Source organism: Arachis stenosperma, chromosome 5, assembly GCF_014773155.1.
Source record: "Arachis stenosperma cultivar V10309 chromosome 5, arast.V10309.gnm1.PFL2, whole genome shotgun sequence".
In the NCBI taxonomy this organism is placed as follows: Eukaryota; Viridiplantae; Streptophyta; class Magnoliopsida; order Fabales; family Fabaceae; genus Arachis; species Arachis stenosperma.
Window position 1 is genome coordinate 105,717,049 of NC_080381.1, and position 22,355 is coordinate 105,739,403.

Consider the following 22,355-nt stretch of genomic DNA (forward strand, 5'->3'; position numbering starts at 1 on the left):
TCTTCATAAGCTGCCTCTTTAGTACTGTTGGATGCATTTTGCCATCCATTCAGACTTTGAGAAACCATGTTAACTTGCTGAGTCAACACTTTGTTCTGAGCCAATATGGCATTCAGAGCATCAATTTCAAGAACTCTTTTCTTCTGAGGTATCCCATTATTCACGGAATTCCTCTCAGAAGTGTACATGAATTGGTTATTTGCAACCATGTCAATTAGTTCTTGAGCTTCTGCAGGTGTTTTCTTTAGGTGAATGGATCCACCTGCAGAATGGTCCAATGACATTTTCGAAAATTCAGATAGACCATAATAGAATATATCTAATATGGTCCATTCTGAAAACATGTCAGATGGACACCTTTTGGTCAGCTGCTTGTATCTTTCCCAAGCTTTATAGAGGGATTCACCATCTTTTTGTTTGAAGGTTTGAACATCCACTCTCAGCTTGCTCAGCTTTTGAGGAGGAAAGAATTTATCCAAGAAAGCCGTGACCAGCTTCTCCCAGGAGTCCAGGCTATCCTTATGTTGTGAGTCCAACCATATTCTAACTCTGTCTCTTACAGCAAAAGGGAAAAGCATGAGCCTGTAGACTTCAGGATCTACTACATTCGTCTTAACAATCTCACAGATCTACAAGAACTCAGTTAAAAACTGATAAGGATCTTCAGATGGAAGTTCATAGAACTTCCAATTTTTTTGCATTAAGGCAACTAGCTGAGGTTTCAGCTCAAAATTGTTGGCTCCAATGGCAGGAATGGAGATGCTTCTTCCATCAAATTTGGACGTGGGTTTGGTAAAGTCACCAAGCATCCTTCTTGCATTATCATTATTGGGTTCGGCTGCCATCTCCTTCTCTTGTTTGAAATTTTCTGAAAGGTTACTTCTGGATTGTTGTAATTTAGCTTCTCTTAGTTTCCTCTTCAAAGTCCTTTCAGGTTCAGGGTCAGCTTCAACAAGAGTGCTTTTGTCCTTGTTCCTTCTCATATGAAAGAGAAGAAGACAAGAAAAGAAAGAGGAATCCTCTATGTCACAGTATAGAGATTCCTTTATGTTAGTAGAAAAAGAAAGGGGAGAAGAGTGAAGAAGAGTGAATAGTCTGTATAAAGAGTAAGGATAGGGGAGATAATAAGAGATGAAGATAAGTGTTAGTAAATAAATAATTAAATAGAATAAGAAAAGAGAGGGAGAATTTCAAAAATAATTTTGAAAAAGAGGTTAGTATTTTTGAAAATTAAAGATAAGATAAGATTAAAATTAAAATTTAAAACAAAAAGAGTTTTTGAAAAAGAGATGAGATATTTTCGAAAATTAGAGAGGAAAAAGTAGTTAGTTGGTTTTGACAAAGATAAGAAACAAACAAAAAGTCAAATAGTTTGTTGAAAAAGATATTAAAATCAATTTTGAAAAGATAAGAAGATAAGAAGTTAGATAAGATATTTTGAAATCAAATTTTGAAAAAAGATAAAATTTTGAAAATGATTTAATTTTTAAAATTACTTAACTAACAAGAAACGAAAAGATATGATTCTAGAACTTAAAGATTGAACCTTTCTTAACAAGAAAGTAACAAACTTCAAATTTTTGAATCAATCACATTAATTGTTAGTGTAATTTTGAAAATATGATATAAAGATAAGAAAAAGATTTTGAAAATATTTTGAAAAAGATTTTTGAAATTTTCGAAAAAAAGAAAAAAATGGAAAAGATATGATTTTTGAAAAAGATTTTGAAAAGATAAGATTTTTAAATTGAAAATTTGACTTGACTCATAAGAAACAACCAATTTTAAAATTTTTTTGACTAAGTCAACTCAAATTTTCAAAAATTTGGAGGGGAATAAGGAAAAGATATTTTTTTGATTTTTGAATTTTTAATGATGAAAGAGAGAAACATAAAAATGACCCAAAACATGAAAATTTTGGATCAAAACTCATGATGCATGCAAGAACACTATGAATGTCAAGATGAACACCAAGAACACTTTGAAAATCATGATGAACATCAAGAACATATTTTTGAAAAATTTTAATGCAAAGAAAACATGCAAGACACCAAACTTAGAAATTTTTAATGCATGGACTCTAATAAACAAAAAATGCATATGAAAAACAACAAACAATATAAAACAAGAAATCATCAAGATCAAACAAGAAGACTTGTCAAGAACAACTTGAAGATCATGAAGAACACTATGAATGCATGAGATTTTCGAAAAAAAATAATGCATAAATTTTAAAAACATGCAAGTGACACCAAACTTAAAAATTGACTCAAAACTCAAACAAGAACACAAAATATTTTTGGTTTTTATAATTTTCTAATTTTTTTCGATTTTTATTAATTTTTTTCGAAAAAAATTTTGGAAAAAACGAAAAAGAAAAGAAAAATTTTGAAAAAGTTTTTGAAAAGAAAATTACCTAATCTGAGTAATAAGATGAACCGTCAGTTGTCCATACTCGAACAATCCCCGGCAACGGCGCCAAAAACTTGGTGGACAAAATTGTGATCTATTATTTTTCCCATGATATTGGTAGCTATAATTAAATACCCCCATGAGATCATGGTGTGATGAATTGGGATCTTAATAATCCCTGGTAATGGCACCAACAGCTTAGTGTTGTTGTTGGACCAAAAGAGTTACAGGCACTGTTAGAGAATCTCACAACTCCGTTCAACTAACCAGCAAGTGCACTGGGTCGTCCAAGTAATACCTTACATGAGTAAGGGTCGATCCCACGGAGATTGTTGGTATGAAGCAAGCTATGGTCACCTTGTAAATCTCAGTTAGGCAGATTAAATGGTTTATGATGAGTTCGAAAATTAATAATAAACAGAAAATAAAATAGGATAGAAATACTTACGTAAATCAATAGTGGGAATTTCAGATAGGCGTATGGAGATGCTGTGCTCATCTCGAATCTCTACTTTCTTATTACATTCATCCAATCCTTCTTACTCCTTTCCATGGCAAGCTGTATGTAGGGCGTCACCGTCGTCAATGGCTACTTTTCATCCTCTCTGGAAAATGGTCCTATGCACTGTCACTGCATGGCTAATCGTCTGGAGGCATCACTCTTGTCGATGGCTACATCCCATCCTCTCAGTGAAAATGGTCCAAATGCTCTGTCACAGCACGGCTAATCATCTGTCGGTTCTTAATCAGGTTGGAATAGAATCCCTTGATTCTTTTGCGTCTATCACTAACGCCCAGCCTTCAGGAGTTTGAAGCTCGTCACAGTCATTCAATACCAGAATCCTACTCGGAATACCACAGACAAGGTTAGACTTTCCGGATTCCCGAAATCCTACTCGGAATACCACATACAAGGTTAGACTTTCCGCGTTCCCATGAATGCCGCCATCTATCTAGCTTATACCACGAAGATTCTGTTGGGGAATCTAAGAGATATGCGCCCGGCCTAAAGTAGAACGGAAGTGGTTGTCAGTCACGCGCGTTCATAGGTGAGAATGATGATGAGTGTCACGGATCATCACATTCATCAAGTTGAAGTGCAATGTATATCTTGGAATAAGAATAAAAGAGAGTTGAATAGAAATAATAGTAATTGTATTGAAACTTGAGGTACAGCAGAACTCCACACCCTTAATCTATGGTGTGTAGAAACTCCACCGTTGAAAATACATAAGTGAAAGGTTCAGGCATGGCCGAATGGCCAGCCCCCAAAACGTGATCAATGGCCTCCTAAGATGAAGAATAAAACAAAACTAAGACCAAAGATGAAACGTGGTCAAAAGACCGAATGGTCAAAAGACGTCTAATACAATAGTTAAATGTCCTACATATACTAGACTAGCTACTAGGGTTTACAGAAGTAAGTAATTGATGCATAAATCCACTTCCGGGGCCCACTTGGTGTATGTTTGGGCTGAGCTTGATCTATCCACGAGCTGAGGCTTTTATTGGAGTTGAACGCCGAGTTATAGCGTGTTTCTGGTGTTCAACTCCGGGTTGTGACGTGTTTCTAGCGTTTGACTCAAGACAGCAGCATGTACTTGGCGTTGAGCGCCACTTTACGTCATTAATTCCCAAATAAAGTATGAACTATTATATATTGCTGGAAAGCTCTGGATGTCTACTTTCCAACGCCGTTGAGAGCGTGCCATTTGGAGTTCTGTAGCTCCAGAAAATCCGTTTTGGTTGTCCCAAGTAACAAAACCCAATAAATTTATAAACCGAAGTATTCAAACCTCGGGTCGTCTTCTCAAGGAATTGCAGGGAAGTATAATTTATTATTGGTTATAGAAAACAGTGTTTGGGTTTGAAAAAGGTTTTAAGCAAGAGAAATAGTTTGCAAGAATTAATAAATTAATAACTAATAAAACTCCTGGCAAAGTATGAAAACTGGAAGTCCTATCCCAGTTGTCCTTATCAATTGTGATGAGAATTGGATTCTTTTTCTCCCACTAGGTTAACCTCTAACTATGAAGGTAAGTTAAGTGGACGGAATAAGTTTGGTTCCTCAGATCCTAGTCTTTCCGTGGGAAAGGCTAGAGTTAGTGGAACTCAAGTTAATTCTTGAAGAATTCCAATTTTCAGTCAACAATGAGTTTGACAACTCAAGAGTTACCAATTAATCAACCAAGGCCAAAAGAGAAGGAAATCTACTTGAATAAAAATGCCTTCAGATGGGAAGCAACAGTAACATAAATAAAAGAAAAAAATCTTAAATCTGAAATACCTCAATTGCATTAATAAAATAAAATCAATCCAATCATGAAGAGTCATAAGCCAAATAGGCAACATCAATAATCAAATAATAAGAGAAGTCGAAATAAAAAGATATTGAACCTGATAGAAAGGTGAGACAAAAATATTCCTAAGTTCTAAAAATCCTAATCCTAATCCTAAGAGAGAGGAGAGAGCCTCTCTCACTAAAAACTACATCTAAATCCTAAAAAGTGTGTATTCTCTATATGCCTTCATGAATGGGTAGATTCCTCCATTTATAATCCTTCAATCTGTGTTCTCTGGGTTTGGATCTGGGCCAGAAACAGCCCAGAAATCGCTGATTGTGAAATCTGGTCCGTACAGGTCGCAGCAAAGTGACGCGGAGGCGTCATCCACGCGTTTGCGTGGAATGAGATTCGCAGATTCGACGCGTCCGCGTGGAGCGCGCATTCGTGTTGCCTATCTGTATGGCCACTATGGCGAATTATATATCAAATCGAAGCCCCGGACGTTAGCTTTCAAACACAAGTAAAACCGCATCATTTGGACCTTTGTAGCTCAAGTTATGACCATTTGGGTGCGAAGAGGTCAGGCTGGACAACTTAGCAATTTCTTCAACTTCTTGTATTCCTTCCACTTTTGCATGCTTTCTTTCCATCCTCTGAGTCATTCCTACCCTGTAATCTCTGAAATCACTTAACACACATATCACGACATCAAATGATAATAAGAGAGGATTAAACATAGCAAAACTAAAGCCCAAAGAAGCATGTTTTCAATCATAGCATAGAATCAGGAAGGAAAATGTAAAACATACAAATCATATGAATAAGTGGGTAAAGAGTTGATAAAAACCACTCAATTGAGTACAAGATAAACCATAAAACAGTGGTTTATCAGCAGTGCTAAAGAAGCCTCCTCTGAAGGAGAAGCTTATGACCTGAGAATCCTACAATGGAAGAGGTGAATTACATGGAAGAATCCTATGGAAACACCTATAATCCTTCATGGAGGAATCATCCAAATTTCTCATGGAAGGATCAACAGAAGCCCCAATAAGGCTTCAATAACAATAATGGTGGGAGAAATAGATTTGGCAATAGCAAACCTTTCCCATCATCTTCTCAGCAATAGACAGAGAATTCTGAGCAGAGCCTCTCTGGCTTAGCAAACATAGTCTCTGATCTATCTAAGACCACCATCAGTTTCATGACTGAGGCACGGTCCTCTATAAGAAATTTGGAGGCACAAGTGGGTCAACTGAGTAAAAGAATTACTGAAACTCCTCCTAGTACTCTACCAAGCAATACAGAAGAGAATCCGAAAAGAGAGTGCAAGGCCATTAATACAACCAAAATGGCCGAATCTATAGAAGAGGAGGAGGACGTGATTCACAGTAAGGAAGACCTCATGGGACGTCCATTGGACTACAAGGAGTCCCCCATTGAGGAACTACAGGAATCTAAGGCTCATCTATAGACCATAGAGATTCCACTGAACTAACTATTACCATTCATGAGCTCTGACGAATATTCTTCCTCTGAAGAGGACGGAAATGTTACTGAAGAACAAGTTGCTCAATATCTAGGAGAAATCATAAAGCTGAATGCCAAATTATTTGGTAATGTGACTAAGGAGGATGAACCTCCATTGCTCATCAATGAACTAAGTGCATTGGTTCAGCTGAAATTACCTCAAAAGAAAGAGGATCCCGGAAGGTTCTTGATACCTTGCACCATAGGCACCATGACCTTTGAAAAGGCTCTGTGTGACCTAGGATCAAGTATCAACCTCATGCCACTCTCTGTAATGAAGAAATTAGGGATCTTTGAGGTACAAGCTGCAAGAATCTCACTGGAGATGGCAAACAAATAAAAAAAATAGGCTTATGGACTTGTAGAGGATGTCTTGGTAAAGGTTGAAGGCCTTTACATCCCTGCTGACTTCATAATCCTAGACACTGGAAAGGATGAGAATAAATCCATCATCCTTGGAAGACCCTTCTTAGCCACAGCAAAAGCTGTGATTGATGTAAACAGAGGAGAGTTAGTCCTTCAAATGAATGAGGACTACCTTATGTTTAAGGCACAAGGATCTTCTTCTGTAAACATAGGGAAGAAGCATGAAAAGCTTCATTCAATTCTCTCCATGCAGAGTCAAGCAAATCCCCCACATTCAAACTCTATGTTTGGTGTTGGGAGGCCACAATCATGCTCTGAGCACCTGTGAAGCTCTGTAAGAGCTTCCTGTCAAGCTATTGACATTAAAGAAGCGCTTATTAGGAGGCAACCCAATTTTATTTATCTATATTAATTACTCTTCTATTTTATTTTCCATTGTTATTTTATGTTTTCTTTAGGATCATAATCATGTGGAGTCACAAAAACAACTGCAAAAATTAAAGAAAAATAAAAAACAGCATCAAATATGGCACACCCTGGAGGACGAGTGATAAACCCATATTTCATGAGTTCTTTTGTACTTAATTTGAGTGATTTATATAATCTTTCACCTACTTATTCACATTAATTGCATGGTTTTACTTTCCCCTCCTTATTATGTCATATTGTGAAAAACATGTTTCTAAGCTTTGAGAATTAATTATTTTAATTACCTTTATTTCCATTCGATGCCGTGATTAGTGTGTTGAGTAGTTTCAGATTTTCTAAGGCAGAATGACTTAAAGGATGAAAAAGAAAACATACTAAAAGGAAAGGAGAAAGCAAAACGGAGCTTTAAGGAAGCTGGTATCCACGCGATCGCATGGACGACGCGATCACGTGACATAAGCGAAGATTCAGCGACGCGGCCGCATGACTGACGCGACCGCGCGCTTTAAGCAGAACGCACATGACGCGGTCGCATGACTGACGCGACCGCGTGGCAAGGAAAAGCTCCGAATGATGCGACCGCGTGACCCACGCGGACGCGTGACAGAGGCCACACACCAGAAAATTACAGAACACACCCCAGCGAGTTCTAAAGCCCTTTTTGGCCCAAATCCATGACCAGAAAGCATAGACCAGAGGTTATGAAGTGAGGGAATGCATCCATTGAGGAGAGTTCGCATAATTTTAGTTTTCAATGATTTAGATCTAGTTTGGAGAGAGGTTCTCTCTCTCTCTTTTAGGATTTAGGATTTCTTCTTGTTTCAAGAGTAACTCTGGATCCAGGTTTTAAATGTTCTTTTATTTTAGTTCTATAATTATTTATTCCTGCATTTGAATTGATCATTTACTTTTAATAATTTAATTTATGAATTATTCCATGTTACAGATAATTATTTGAATTAATGGTATTGAGGTATTTTCAGTTTATTATTGCTCTTGTTAATTTATGATTATCATTGTTTACGATTTGAAGATATTTTTATTTATTCCAGCAATTTTACTTTTTCCCTTATTGGTTCTGATTAATAATTTAGTAACTCAACAGTTATTGAACTCAACGTAATTAATAATTGTTATCTTACTAATTGAGCTGAACCTAAATAATCCCAACCTTTTCTTAGGAAATAATTAGGATTCAAAGGACAATTTAATTAGTCCCTTGACTTTCCTTTGCCCTGGTAAAGGTTGACCAAGTGGAGTTTAGATTCAACTTTTATTATAGTTGAGAGAGATAAATAAGTTAGACCTCTAAATTCTCTTATCTTGCCAAAAGTTGTTTTACAGTTATTTATTTATTTTTAATTGCCATTTACTTTACTTGTCATTTAAATCACTTGCTTCTCACCATCTAAACCCCGATTACAACCTTTATAACCAATAATAAGAACATACTTCCTCGCAATTCCTTGAGAAGACAACCCGAGGTTTGAATACTCGGTTAACAATTTCTAAAGGGGTTTGTTACTTGTGACACCCAAAACGTTTGTATGAAAGGACTTTTGAAGGTTTAGAAACTATATTTGCAACGAGGATTTATCCGCAAATTTCTAGACCATGCAAAAGTCCTCTCATCAAAATGGCGCCGTTGCCGGGGAATTGCAAACGTGTGCCATATTATTGGTTATTGTAAATATTTTTCTAAAAAAAAATATATTTTTCTTTTACTTGTTTATTTGTCTCTCCTTTTTCCCCCTTATTTCTGATAACTACTATGAATTCTCACCCCTCTCGCTTTGAGTTTGGTTCTAATATTGTTAAGGGAAATAGAAGTTACAGCAGGAATGTGCATCAAGGTCAGACAAATAAAGGATGGATGGAACCAAGAGGATCTAATCAACCCTTTTGGCGGCAACACCTTCCAAGATATCCTGGACTAAGACCATTCTACCGCTCATACCCAGCTGAAAGACATGGTGGACAACCTTGTAACTACCAACAAGCCCCACCCCGTGCATATGAACCGTCCTTTCAACATAACCTCGAACCACCACACTCACAAGCTTCTCTTCACCATTCGCCATGATCCTTCCTTACCCCAATACCAATCCAATCGTTCCCAATCATCACCACTTCCCTATGTATCATGTCTAAGTCCAGCAAACCGCGAAGCAGAGGATCGCCTAAAAGAAACAATAACTAAATTTTAAACAACCATTCAACAACTGGAGCACGCATTAATCCAATGGGCCACTAAACGCTCAAATATACAAGGATCAACCACAGTTCCATGTGGATAACCCAATGAAGAGCGTAGCACGAAAGAAATACTAGAGACTCCAGTGGACAAGGCAGAGAGTGAATTTATACTAGAACAATTAGAAGAGGCTATCTTTGTTCAAGAAGAAGAGTTGGTTGAAGATCTAGGCGATGCTGAACTTCCTTGGGAATCCAGAATTGAGGAAAACTCCGTCCAGGATGCTACAGTTGATGCTAAGGAAGATACTGTACAATCTCCAAGGCAAGTCGTTTACGAGAAATCAGACGGAATAATCCAAGAAGCAAATTCCCTTGATGATGATATTCACAAGTCTAGCTCTCTTGGTGATGAACTTGCGTCCGCAAGTGAATTCTCTGAAATCGAAGAATCTTCCCCAAGTGAATATGAAGATGATGCGTAGCTGGATTTCTCTCAACCTCCAATCTATGACTTAAGTGATGAGGAAGACATAGAAGACTTTGACCAGGACACAGATACAATTGAAGATCTTTGCAAAGAAGTGGAAGAATTCACTGAAGAGCACAAGAAAACAGAACTTGCAGAACCACCAAAAACACATATCCCAAGGCCATTACCACCTAATACAAGCTTCAAGTGGGTACAATCCTTAACTTACAATTTTACTTATTCACTTGAATATGGTTTACTTGAAACAGATGGCCAGCTTAGAGCTCTCTGCGGCTTTAAAAGTAAGAGGGAAATGGCTCATACTCAGAGTTGGTGCACAAGGTTCAATAAGGTTCCACACTTCACCTCGAAGTACACGGATTGGTATCATACTCAATTGCATGGATCACGGAGAACGTTTGGTCACCACGGTGAGATTCTACTTTTTAAACCGCCCGGATGGAGACATGTAGATCAGGACGGAGGCGGATTTAAAAGCAAGGCTTGGAATCCTGGAGTTTATTCTGACATTTGTCGTCCCGGGAGCCGCACAATATATTTAAAGCTGCTCAGAAGCTTCACATGCCTAGTTTGGGACCCCGGAGGCTATTGGCATTCCAAGCACTGGTGGAGATTTTTGGACGAATTTAAACATAAACCACCATAACAGGATACTCCTCCAATGTCCAACTTAAGGACTTTAACTAAAAGTGCTAGGTGGGAGACAACCCACCATGGTATGGTCGCTTCTTTTTCAATTTATTTCTTGTTAATTGCTTTCATTTTTCCTTTTTCCTTTTAATTTATTAAACCTGGAATCATGCATAAGCATTCATGATAGTCATTGCATTCTGCATTTTTCATGCATAAAAAAAAGGTTGCACGACGCGACCGCATGCTGGTGCACAAAATTGCAATCACACTTTTGCAATCCCGCACAACTAACCAGCAAGTGCACTGGGTCGTCCAAGTAATAAACCTTACGCGAGTAAGGGTCGATCCCACGGAGATTGTTGGTATGAAGCAAGCCATGGTCACCTTGTAAATCTTAGTCAGGCAGATTCAAATGGTTATGGATGATATATGAATAAAGCATAAAGATAGAGATACTTATGTAATTCATTGGTGAGAATTTCAGATAAGCGTATGGAGATGCTTGGTCCCTTCCGTCTCTCTGCTTTTCTATTGTCTTCATCCAATCCTTCTTACTCCTTTCCATGGCAAGCTGTATGTTGGGCATCACCGTTGTCAGTGGCTACAATCCCGTCCTCTCAGTGAAAATGTTCAACGCACCCTGTCACGGCACGGCTAATCATCTGTCGGTTCTCAATCAGGTTGGAATAGAATCCATTGATTCTTTTGCGTCTGTCACTAACGCCCAGCCTTCAAGAGTTTGAAGCTCGTCACAGTCATTCAATCATTGAATCCTACTCAGAATACCACAGACAAGGTTTAGACCTTCCGGATTCTCTTGAATGCCGCCATCAATTCTAGCTTATACCACGAAGATTCCGATTAAGAGATCCAAGAGATAAACATTCAAGCCTCGTTTGCTTGTAGAACGGGAGTGGTTGTCAGGCACGCGTTCATAAGTGAGAATGATGATGGGCGTCACATAATCATCACATTCATCATGTTCTTGGGTACGAATGAATATCTTAGAATAAGAACAAGCTAAATTGAATAGAAGAACAATAGTAATTGCATTAATACTCGAGGTACAGCAGAGCTCCACACCTTAATCTATGGTGTGTAGAAACTCCACCGTTGAAAATACATAAGAACAAAAGTGATCATTGGCTTTGGCCCCCAGAGAGGGAACCAGAAGAACCAAGATCTGATCTAAGATCTAAAGTGATCAAAAGATGAAAATACAATAGTACAAGGTCCTATTTGTAGAGAACTAGTAGCCTAGGGTTTACAGAAATGAGTAAATGACATAAAAATCCACTTCCGGGCCCACTTGTTGTGTGCTTGGGCTGAGCATTGAAGCATTTTCGTGTAGAGACTTTTCTTGGAGTTAAACGCCAGCTTTTGTGCCAGTTTGGGCGTTTAACTCCCATTCTTGTGCTAGTTCCGGCGTTTAACGCCGGCAGTTTTGAGCTAATTTAGAACGCCCGTTTGGGCCATCAAATCTCGAGAAAAGTATGGACTATTATACATTGCTGGAAAGCCCAGGATGTCTAATTTCTAACGCCGTTGAGAGCGCGCCAATTGGGTTTCTGTAGCTCCAGAAAATCCACTTCGAGTGCAGGGAGGTCAGAATCCAACAGCATCTGCAGTCCTTTTCAGCCTCTGAATCAGATTTTTGCTCAGGTCCCTCAATTTCAGCCAGAAAATACCTGAAATCACAGAAAAAAAACAAAAACTAATAGTAAAGTCCAGAAAAGTGAATTTTAACTAAAAACTAATAAAAATATACTAAAAACTAACTAAAACATACTAAAAACATACTAAAAATAATGCCAAAAAGCGTATAAATTATCCACTCATCACAACACTAAACTTAAATTGTTGCTTGTCCCCAAACAACTGAAAATCAAATAAGATAAAAAGAAGAGAATATGCAATGAATTCCAAAAACATCTATGAAGATCAGTATTTATTAGATGAGCGGGGCTTTTAGCTTTTTGCTTCTGAATAGTTTTGGCATCTCACTTTATCCTTTGAAATTCAGAATGATTGGCTTCTATAGGAACTCAGAATCCAGATAGTGTTATTGATTCTCCTAGTTAAGTATGATGATTCTTGAACATAGCTACTTTATGAGTCTTGGCCGTGGCCCAAAGCACTCTGTCTTCCAGTATTACCACCGGATACATACATGCCACAGACACATAATTGGGTGAACCTTTTCAGATTGTGACTCAGCTTTGCTAGAGTCCCCAATTAGAGGTGTCCAGGGTTCTTAAGCACACTCTTTTTGCCTTGGATCACAACTTTTTTTTTTTCTTTTTCTTTTTTTTTTTGTATTCACTGCTTTTTCTTGCTTCAAGAATCATTTTTATGATTTTTCAGATCCTCAGTAACATGTCTCCTTTTTCATCATTCTTTCAAGAGCCAACATTCATGAACCACAAATTCAAAAGACATATGCACTGTTCAAGCATACTTTCAGAAAACAAAAGTATTGCCACCACATCAAAATAATTAATCTGTTATAAAATTTAAAATTCATGCAGTTCTTCTCTTTTTCAATTAAGAACATTTTTCATTTAAGAAAGCTGATGGATTCATAGGACATTCATAACTTTCAGGCATAGACACTAAGACACTAATGATCATGTAATAAGACACAAACATGGATAAACATAAGCATCAAATTCGAAAAAATAAGAAAATAAAGAACAAGGAGATTAAAGAACGGGTCCACCTTAGTGATGGTGGCTCGTTCTTCCTTTTGAAGATCTTATGGAGTGCTTGAGCTCCTCAATGTCTCTTCCTTGCCTTTGTTGCTCCTCTCTCATGATTCTTTGATCTTCTCTAATTTCATGGAGGAGGATGGAATGTTCTTGGTGCTCCACCCTTAGTTGTCCCATGTTGGAACTCAATTCTCCTAGGGAGGTGTTGATTTGCTCCTAATAGTTTTATGGAGGAAAGTGCATCCCTTGAGGCATCTCAGGGATTTCATGATGAGTGGGATCTCTTGTTTGCTCCATCCTTTTCTTAGTGATGGGCTTGTCCTCATCAATGGGGATGTCTCCCTCTATGTCAACTCCAACTGAATAACAGAGGTGACAAATGAGATGAGGAAAGGCTAACCTTGCCAAGGTAGAGGACTTGTCCGCCACCTTATAAAGTTCTTGGGCTATAACCTCATGAACTTCTACTTCTTCTCCAATAATGATGCTATGAATCATGATGGCCCGGTCTATAGTAACTTCGGACCGGTTGCTAGTGGGAATGATTGAGCGTTGGATAAACTCCAACCATCCCCTAGCCACGGGCTTGAGGTCATGCCTTCTCAGTTGAACCGGCTTCCCTCTTGAATCTCTCTTCCATTGGGCGCCCTCTTCGCAGATGACTGTGAGGACTTGGTCCAACCTTTGATCAAAGTTGACCCTTCTAGTGTAAGGGTGTTCATCTCCTTGCATCATGGGCAAGTTGAATGCCAACCTTACATTTTCCGGACTAAAATCTAAGTATTTCCCCCGAACCATTGTAAGCCAATTATTTGGGTCCGGGTTCACACTTTGATCGTGGTTCTTGGTGATCCATGCATTGGCATAGAACTCTTGAACCATTAAGATTCCGACTTGTTGAATGGGGTTGGTAAGAACTTCCCAACCTCTTCTTCGAATCTCATGTCGGATCTCCGGATATTCACTCTTTTTGAGTTTAAAAGGGACCTCGGGGATCACCTTCTTCAAGGCCACAACTTCATAGAAGTAGTCTTGATGCACCCTTGAGATGAATCTCTCCATCTCCCATGACTCGGAGGTGAAAGCTTTTGCCTTTCCTTTCCTCTTTCTAGAGGTTTCTCTGGCCTTGGATGCCATAAATGGTTATGGAAAAACAAAAAGCAATGCTTTTACCACACCAAACTTAAAAGGTTTGCTCGTCCTCGGGCAAAAGAAGAAAGAGGAGAGTAGAAGAAGAAGAAATAGAGGAGATGGAGATGGCTTTATGGTTCGGCCAAAGGGGGAGAAGTAGTGTTTAGGGTGTGTGAAAATGAAGGAGTGAAGATGGGTTTATATAGGGGTGGAGAGAGGGGTAGGGTTCAGAAATGGGAGGGTGAGTTTGGGAGGGAAAGTGGTTTGAATTTGAATGGTGAGGTAGGTGGGGTTTTATGAAGGATGGATGTGAGTGGTGAAGAGAAAGATGGGATTTGATAGGTGAGAGGTTTTTGGGGAAGAGTGGTTGAGGTGATTGGTGAATGGGTGAAGAAGAATAGAGAGTGGTGGGGTAGGTGGGGATCCTGTGAGGTCCACAGATCCTGAGGTGTCAAGGAAAAGTCATCCCTGCACCAAGTGGCGAGCAAAATTGCTCTCTGTGCCAATTCTAGCGTTAAACGCCGGGCTGGTGCCCATTTCTGGCGTTTAACGCCAACTTCTTACCCTTTCCTGGTGTTTAACGCCAGTCTGGTGCCCCTTTCTGGCGTTAAACGCCCAGAATGGTGCCAGACTGGGCGTTAAACGCCCATTTGCTGTCCTTACTGGCGTTTAAACGCCAGCAGGTCTTCCTCCAGGGTGTGCTATTTTTCTTTCTATTTTTCATTCTGTTTTTGCTTTTTCAACTGATTTTGTGACTTCTCATGATCATCAACCTACAGAAAACATAAAATAACAAAGGAAAATAGATAAAATATAACATTGGGTTGCCTCCTAACAAGCACTTCTTTAATGTCAGTAGCTTGACAGTGGGCTCTCATGGAGCCTTACAGATACTCAGAGCAATGTTGGAACCTCCCAACACCAAACTTAGAGTTTGAATGTGGGGGTTCAACACCAAAATTAGAAGTTAGTTGTGGCCTCCCAACACCAAACTTAGAGTTTGACTGTGGGGGCTCTGTTTGGCTCTATTTTGAGAGAAGCTCTTCATGCTTCCTCTCCATGGTGACAGAAGGATATCCTTGAGCCTTAAACACAAAAGATTCTTCATTCACTTGAATGATCAATTCTCCTCTATCCACATCAATCACAGCCTTTGCTGTGGCTAGGAAGGGTCTGCCAAGGATGATGGATTCATCCATGCACTTCCCAGTCTCTAGGACTATAAAATTAGCAGGGATGTAATGGTCTTCAATCTTTACCAAAACATCCTCTACAAGTCCATAAGCTTGTTTTCTTGAGTTGTCTGCCATCTCTAGTGAGATTCTTGCAGCTTGTACCTCAAAGATCCCTAGCTTCTCCATTACAGAGAGAGGCATGAGGTTTACACTTGACCCTAAGTCACACAGAGCCTTCTGAAAGGTCATGGTGCCTATGGTACAAGGTATTGAAAACTTCCCAGGATCGTGTCTCTTTTGAGGTAATTTCTGCCTAGACAAGTCATCCATTTCTTTGGTGAGCAAAGGAGGTTCGTTCTCCCAAGTCTCATTACCAAATAACTTGTCATTTAGCTTCATGATTGCTCCAAGGTATTTAGCAACTTGCTCTTCAGTGACATACTCATCCTCTTCAGAGGAAGAATACTCATCAGAGCTCATGAATGGCAGAAGTGAATCCAATGGAATCTCTATGGTCTCAGTGTGAGCCTCAGATTCCCATGGTTCCTCATTAGGGAACTCATTGGAGGCTAGTGGATGTCCATTGAGGTCTTCCTCAGTGGCGTTCACTGCCTCTTCATCCTCTCCAAGTTCGGCCATGTTGATGGCCTTACACTCTCCTTTTGGATTCTCTTCTGTATTGCTTGGAAGAGTACTAGGAGGGAGTTCAGTAATTTTCTTGCTCATATGTCCCACTTGTGCCTCCAAATTCCTAATGGAGGACCTTGTTTCAGTCATGAATCTTTGAGTGGTTTTGATTAGATCAGAGACCATGGTTGCTAGGTCAGAGTGGCTCTGCTTAGAATTCTCTGTCTGTTGCTGAGAAGATGATGGAAAAGGCTTGCCATTGCTAAACCTGTTTCTTCCACCATTATTGTTGTTGAAACCTTGTTGGGGTCTCTGTTGATCCTTCCATGAGAGATTTGGATGATTTCTCCATGAAGAATTATAGGTGTTTCTATAGGGTTCTCCCATGTAATTCACCTCTTCCATTGAAGGGTTCTCAGGATCATAAGCTTCTTCTTCAGATGAAGCATCCTTAGTGCTGCCTGGTGCAGCTTGCATTCTAGACAGACTTTGAGAAATCAAATTGACTTGCTGAGTCAATATTTTGTTCTGAGCCAATATGGCATTCAGAGTATCAATCTCAAGAACTCCTTTCTTCTGATTTGTCCCATTGTTCACAGGATTCCTTTCAGAAGTGTACATGAATTGGTTATTTGTAACCATTTTAATAAGTTCTTGAGCTTCTGTAGGCGTCTTCTTCAGATGAAGAGATCCTCCAGCAGAGCTATCCAATGACATCTTGGACAGTTCAGACAGACCATCATAGAAGATACCTATGATGCTCCATTCAGAAAGCGTGTCAGATGAACACTTTCTGATCAATTGTTTGTATCTTTCCCAAGCTTCATAGAGGGATTCTCCTTCCTTCTGTCTGAAGGTTTGGACTTCCACTCTAAGCTTACTCAATTTTTGAGGTGGAAAGAACTTTTCCAAGAAGGCATTGACTAGCTTTTCCCAAGAGTTCATGCTTTCCTTAGGTTGTGAGTCCAACCATATCCTAGCTCTGTCTCTTACAGCAAAAGGGAATAGCATAAGTCTGTAGACCTCAGGGTCAACCCCATTAGTCTTGACAGTGTCACAGATTTGCAAGAACTCAGCGAAAAACTGATGAGGATCTTTCAATGGAAGTCCATGGAACTTGCAATTCTGTTGCATTAGAGAAACTAATTGAGGCTTAAGCTCAAATTTGTTTGCTCCAATGGCAGGGATAGAGATGCTTCTCCCATAGAAGTCGGGAGTAGGTGCAGTAAAGTCACCCAGCACCTTCCTTGCATTGTTGGCATTGTTGTTTTCGACTGCTATGGGTTCTTCTTGTTTGAAGATTTCTGTTAGGTCCTCTACAGAAAGTTGTGCCTTAGCTTCTCTTAGCTTTCGCTTCAAGGTCCTTTCAGGTTCAGGGTCAGCCTCAACAAGAATGCTTTTGTCTTTGCTCCTGCTCATATGAAAGAGAAGAGAACAAGAAAGTATGGAATCCTCTATGTCACAGTATAGAGACTCCTTAAGGTGTCAGAGGAAAAGAAAAATAGAAAGAAGAAGTAGAAGAATTCGAACTTATCAAGAGAGATGGAGTTCGAATTGTTCATTGAGGAATAGTGTTAGTCCATAAATAGAAGGATGTGAGAAGAGGGGAAGAAATTTTCGAAAATTAAGTAAAAGATTTTAAAAACATTTTGAAAAATACTAATTGATTTTTGAAAACTAAGAGTGGAAAAAAAATCAAGTGATTTTTGAAAAAGATTTTGAAATTAGAAATCAAAAAGATATGATTGAAAACTATTTTGAAAAAGATGTGATTAAAAAGATATGATTGAAAAGTTATGGTTTTAAAAAGATATGATTGAAAAGATATGATTTGAAAAAAAAAATTTAAAAAGATTTGATTTTTAAAAATTAATGACTTGGCTAACAAGAAAAGATATGATTCAGACATTAAACCTTTCTCAGCAGAAAAGGCAACATACTTGAAATGTTGAATCAAATCATTAATTGATAGCAAGTATTTTTGAAAATGGAAAGAAATTGATTTTGAAAAAGATTTTATTGAAAAGATTTGATTTGAAAAAGATTTGATTTTGAAAAATTTTGAAAACTAAAAAAAAAAAATTTGAATTGAAAACAGAATCTTCCCTCTTGTGCCATCCTGGCGTTAAACACCCAGAATGGTGCACATTCTGGCGTTTAACGCCCAAAGCACTACCCTTTTGGGCGTTAAACGCCCAGCCAGGCACCCTGGCTGGCGTTTAAACGCCAGTTTGCCTTCCTCACTGGGCGTTTTGAACGCCCAGCTTTTTCTGTGTAATTCCTCTGCTATATGTTTTGAATCTTCAATTCTCTGTATTATTGACTTGAAAAGACACAAATTAAAATTTTTTTGGATTTTTAATGATGAAGAATAATCAAAATGCAACTAAAATCAAATAACAATGCATGCAAGACACCAAACTTAGCAGTTTGTATACTACTGACACTAACAAAATGAGAATGCATATGAGAAACAACAAAACACTCAAGTCAAGAGAAATTAAAGATCAGAGCAACAAAATCATCAAGAACATCTTGAAGATCACTTAAGACACATGAATGAATGCAAGAAGAATAGAAACATGTAATTGACACCAAACTTAACATGAGACCCTAGACTCAACAAGAAGCATGGAATACTTTTGGTTTTTATGATTTTGTAATTTTTTTTGGATTTTTCGAAAATTAAGTGGAAAAGAAAATAAAGGTATCAAAATTCTTAATGAGAATTCCAGGAAACATGCAATGTTAGTCTAAAGCTTCAGTCTAAAGAAATTAGACATGGCTAGCCAAGCTTCAGCAGGACATTACATTCAAGAGCTAAATTGATGAGAATCAATCAGCTTTGGTGATGATGAGAACATCACCTTAAAACACTAGAATTCATTCTTAAGAACTCTGAAGAAAAATACCTAATCTAAGCAACAAAATGAACCGTAAGTTGTCCAAACTCGAAACAATCCCCGGCAACGGCGCCAAAAACTTGGTGCACAAGATTGCAATCACACTTTTGCAATCCCGCACAACTAACCAGCAAGTGCACTGGGTCGTCCAAGTAATAAACCTTACGCGAGTAAGGGTCGATCCCACGGAAATTGTTGGTATGAAGCAAGCTATGGTCATCTTGTAAATCTTAGTCAGGCAGATTCAAATGGTTATGGATGATATATGAATAAAGCATAAAGATAGAGATACTTATGTAATTCATTGGTGAGGATTTCAGATAAGCGTATGGAGATGCTTGGTCCCTTCCGTCTCTCTGCTTTCCTATTGTCTTCATCCAATCCTTCTTACTCCTTTCCATGGCAAGCTGTATGTTGGGCATCACCGTTGTCAGTGGCTACAATCCCGTCCTCTCAGTGAAAATGTTCAACGCACCCTGTCACGGCATGGCTAATCATCTGTCGGTTCTCAACCAGGTTGGAATAGAATCCATTGATTCTTTTACGTCTGTCACTAACGCCCAGCCTTCAGGAGTTTGAAGCTCGTCACAGTCATTCAATCATTGAATCCTACTCAGAATACCACAGGCAAGGTTTAGACCTTCCGGATTCTCTTGAATGCCGCCATCAATTCTAGCTTATACCACGAAGATTCCGATTAAGAGATCCAAGAGATAAACATTCAAGCCTTGTTTGCTTGTAGAACGGGAGTGGTTGTCAGGCACGCGTTCATAAGTGAGAATGATGATGGGCGTCACATAATCATCACATTCATCATGTTCTTGGGTACGAATGAATATCTTAGAATAAGAACAAGCTAAATTGAATAGAAGAACAATAGTAATTGCATTAATACTCGAGGTACAGCAGAGCTCCACACCTTAATCTATGGTGTGTAGAAACTCCACCGTTAAAAATACATAAAAACAAAAGTGATCATTGGCTTTGGCCCCCAGAGAGGGAACCAGAAGAACCAAGATCTGATCTAAGATCTAAAGTGATCAAAAGATGAAAATACAATAGTACAAGGTCCTATTTGTAGAGAACTAGTAGCCTAGGGTTTACAGAAATGAGTAAATGACATAAAAATCCACTTCCGGGCCCACTTGGTGTGTGCTTAGGCTGAGCATTGAAGCATTTTCGTGTAGAGACTTTTCTTGAAGTTAAACGCCAGCTTTTGTGCCAGTTTGGGCGTTTAACTCCCATTCTTGTGCTAGTTCCAGCGTTTAACGCCGGCAGTTTTGAGCTAATTTGGAACGCCGGTTTGGGCCATCAAATCTCGGAAAAAGTATGGACTATTAAACATTGCTGGAAAGCCCAGGATGTCTACTTTCCAACGCCGTTGAGAGCGCGCCAATTGGACTTCTGTAGCACCAGAAAATCCACTTCGAGTACAGGGAGGTCAGAATCCAACAGCATCTGTAGTCCTTTTCAGCCTCTGAATCAGATTTTTGCTCAAGTCCTTCAATTTCAGCCAGAAAATACCTGAAATCACAGAAAAACACACAAACTAATAGTAAAGTCCAGAAAAGTGAATTTTAACTAAAAACTAATAAAAATATACTAAAAACTAACTAAAACATACTAAAAACATACTAAAAATAATGCCAAAAAGCGTATAAATTATCCGCTCATCACATGCCCTATGCGATCGCGTCATATCGCGAAAAACACCACTCATGCGACCGCGTGACCCACGTGGCCGCGTGATATATATCGGCGTAAGGATCCAATGAACAGAAAGTTAAGCTGGAATCGTGCGGCCCTTGTGCACTTCGCACAAATTGGTCCACGCGATCGCATGCCCCATGCGATCGCATCACTTACCCAATAACAATCTCACGCGACTGCATGGATTGTACATCACCCCAAAAGGAGACAGAGAGTTGCGCTGAAACGGCGCTGGAGTCGTGCGTTTAGCACGAATTCCAGTGACGCGATCGCGAGATCCACGCGATCGCGTCAACCTTCTTTCCCTCCTCTCATGCGATCACGCACCCCACGTGATCGCGTCACTCCCATTTTCGCCCCAACCACGCGATCGCGTGCCCCACGCGGCCGCATGGATTCAAAAGTATAACCCCCTTAGCCACACGAACCCTATCAGTCGCGCAGCCCCCCCACCCCCAATCCTCTTCTCCCTCTCTGCTCCCTCTCCCTCCAACCACCACCCAGCCGCCACCACCGACCACCCAGACGCCGCCGCCACCCCCGTACGCCGCCGCCCCAACAACCTTCCCTCCCTTCTTCTACCTTCCTTCTCTTCCCTTTCCCTCTCCGCCGCTGCCACCGCGAGCACCGCCCTCCACCGCGCTACCTCTCTCTCCGCCACCCAACCGTACCCCCCTTCTTCTATCCCCAACCCAAAACCCTAGCCACCACTACCCCCTCAGCCGCCACCGCGTCGCCGTGCACCACCACCGCGCCGGATGCCGCCGCAGCCACTTCTTCCCTGTTCCACCCTTTCCGCTTACCAGGTTCCGCAACACGCAACCATTTTTATCCGTTCGTCATTTTTCTGTAATTTTTTCCGTTTTTGTTCATAATTAGGATAGCTAGACTTGCATATTGTAGTGAATTTTTAGGTTGTTAGGTAGCTTAGGTTGTGGTTAGTGGATATAGGTCTGTTTACTTGCACTGTTCTTACTTCTGTTTTATCCTATGTGCAAATCTGCTGCTGCTATATTCATGATTCATATGCTGCTTTCTTGTATATCGCTGCTGTTTACATTGAGTTTTTATGTTTATTTTATATCTATGTATATGCAGCTTGTTTTTTTAATTCATATGAACTGATATGATTGTTGTTTATTTTCCGGGACAATCCAATTTTAGCCGGAATGCTGCCCAAATTTTTTTTGAAATTTTTTTTCCTTCATGTTTTGGTTTGGCATTTCTGCAATCTGTTTCACTCTGCTTTACCCAGACCATTTCATGAATGCTATGGCAGACTTTCTTATCCTTTTTGATTTCCTGGTTCATAAACTGCTTGTTCAATTATGAGTACTTCTATTCTTACCTGTGAATCACTGTTATATGGAATTTTTCTATGCCACTTACTTTAACCCGCACTTTACTAACTCACTGATTTTAATTTACTAATTTCTTTTTCAAATCCTAACCATACTAACCCTTTTGATCTCTTTTCTGATTCTTTTCACTTTCCTCTAACTTTCTCACTATGGCATATTGATTTTTTTTCTCTTTCCATTTAACATTCATTCAACCACATTTCAATTACCCATTTTCCTTATTTTATTTCTCCCTTAGCGCTTTGAATTTCCTTTGTTTGCATTGCCTATTTGCTTTCCTATTTTATCCATATCCTGGTTTTCTGTTTTTCAGGATGTCTGCCTCATAAAGGAAAGGCAAAGGCAAGGCTACTGGCAAGTGCAAGAGAGGAGCTTCCTCCTAGTCCATCATTTCTCTAATGC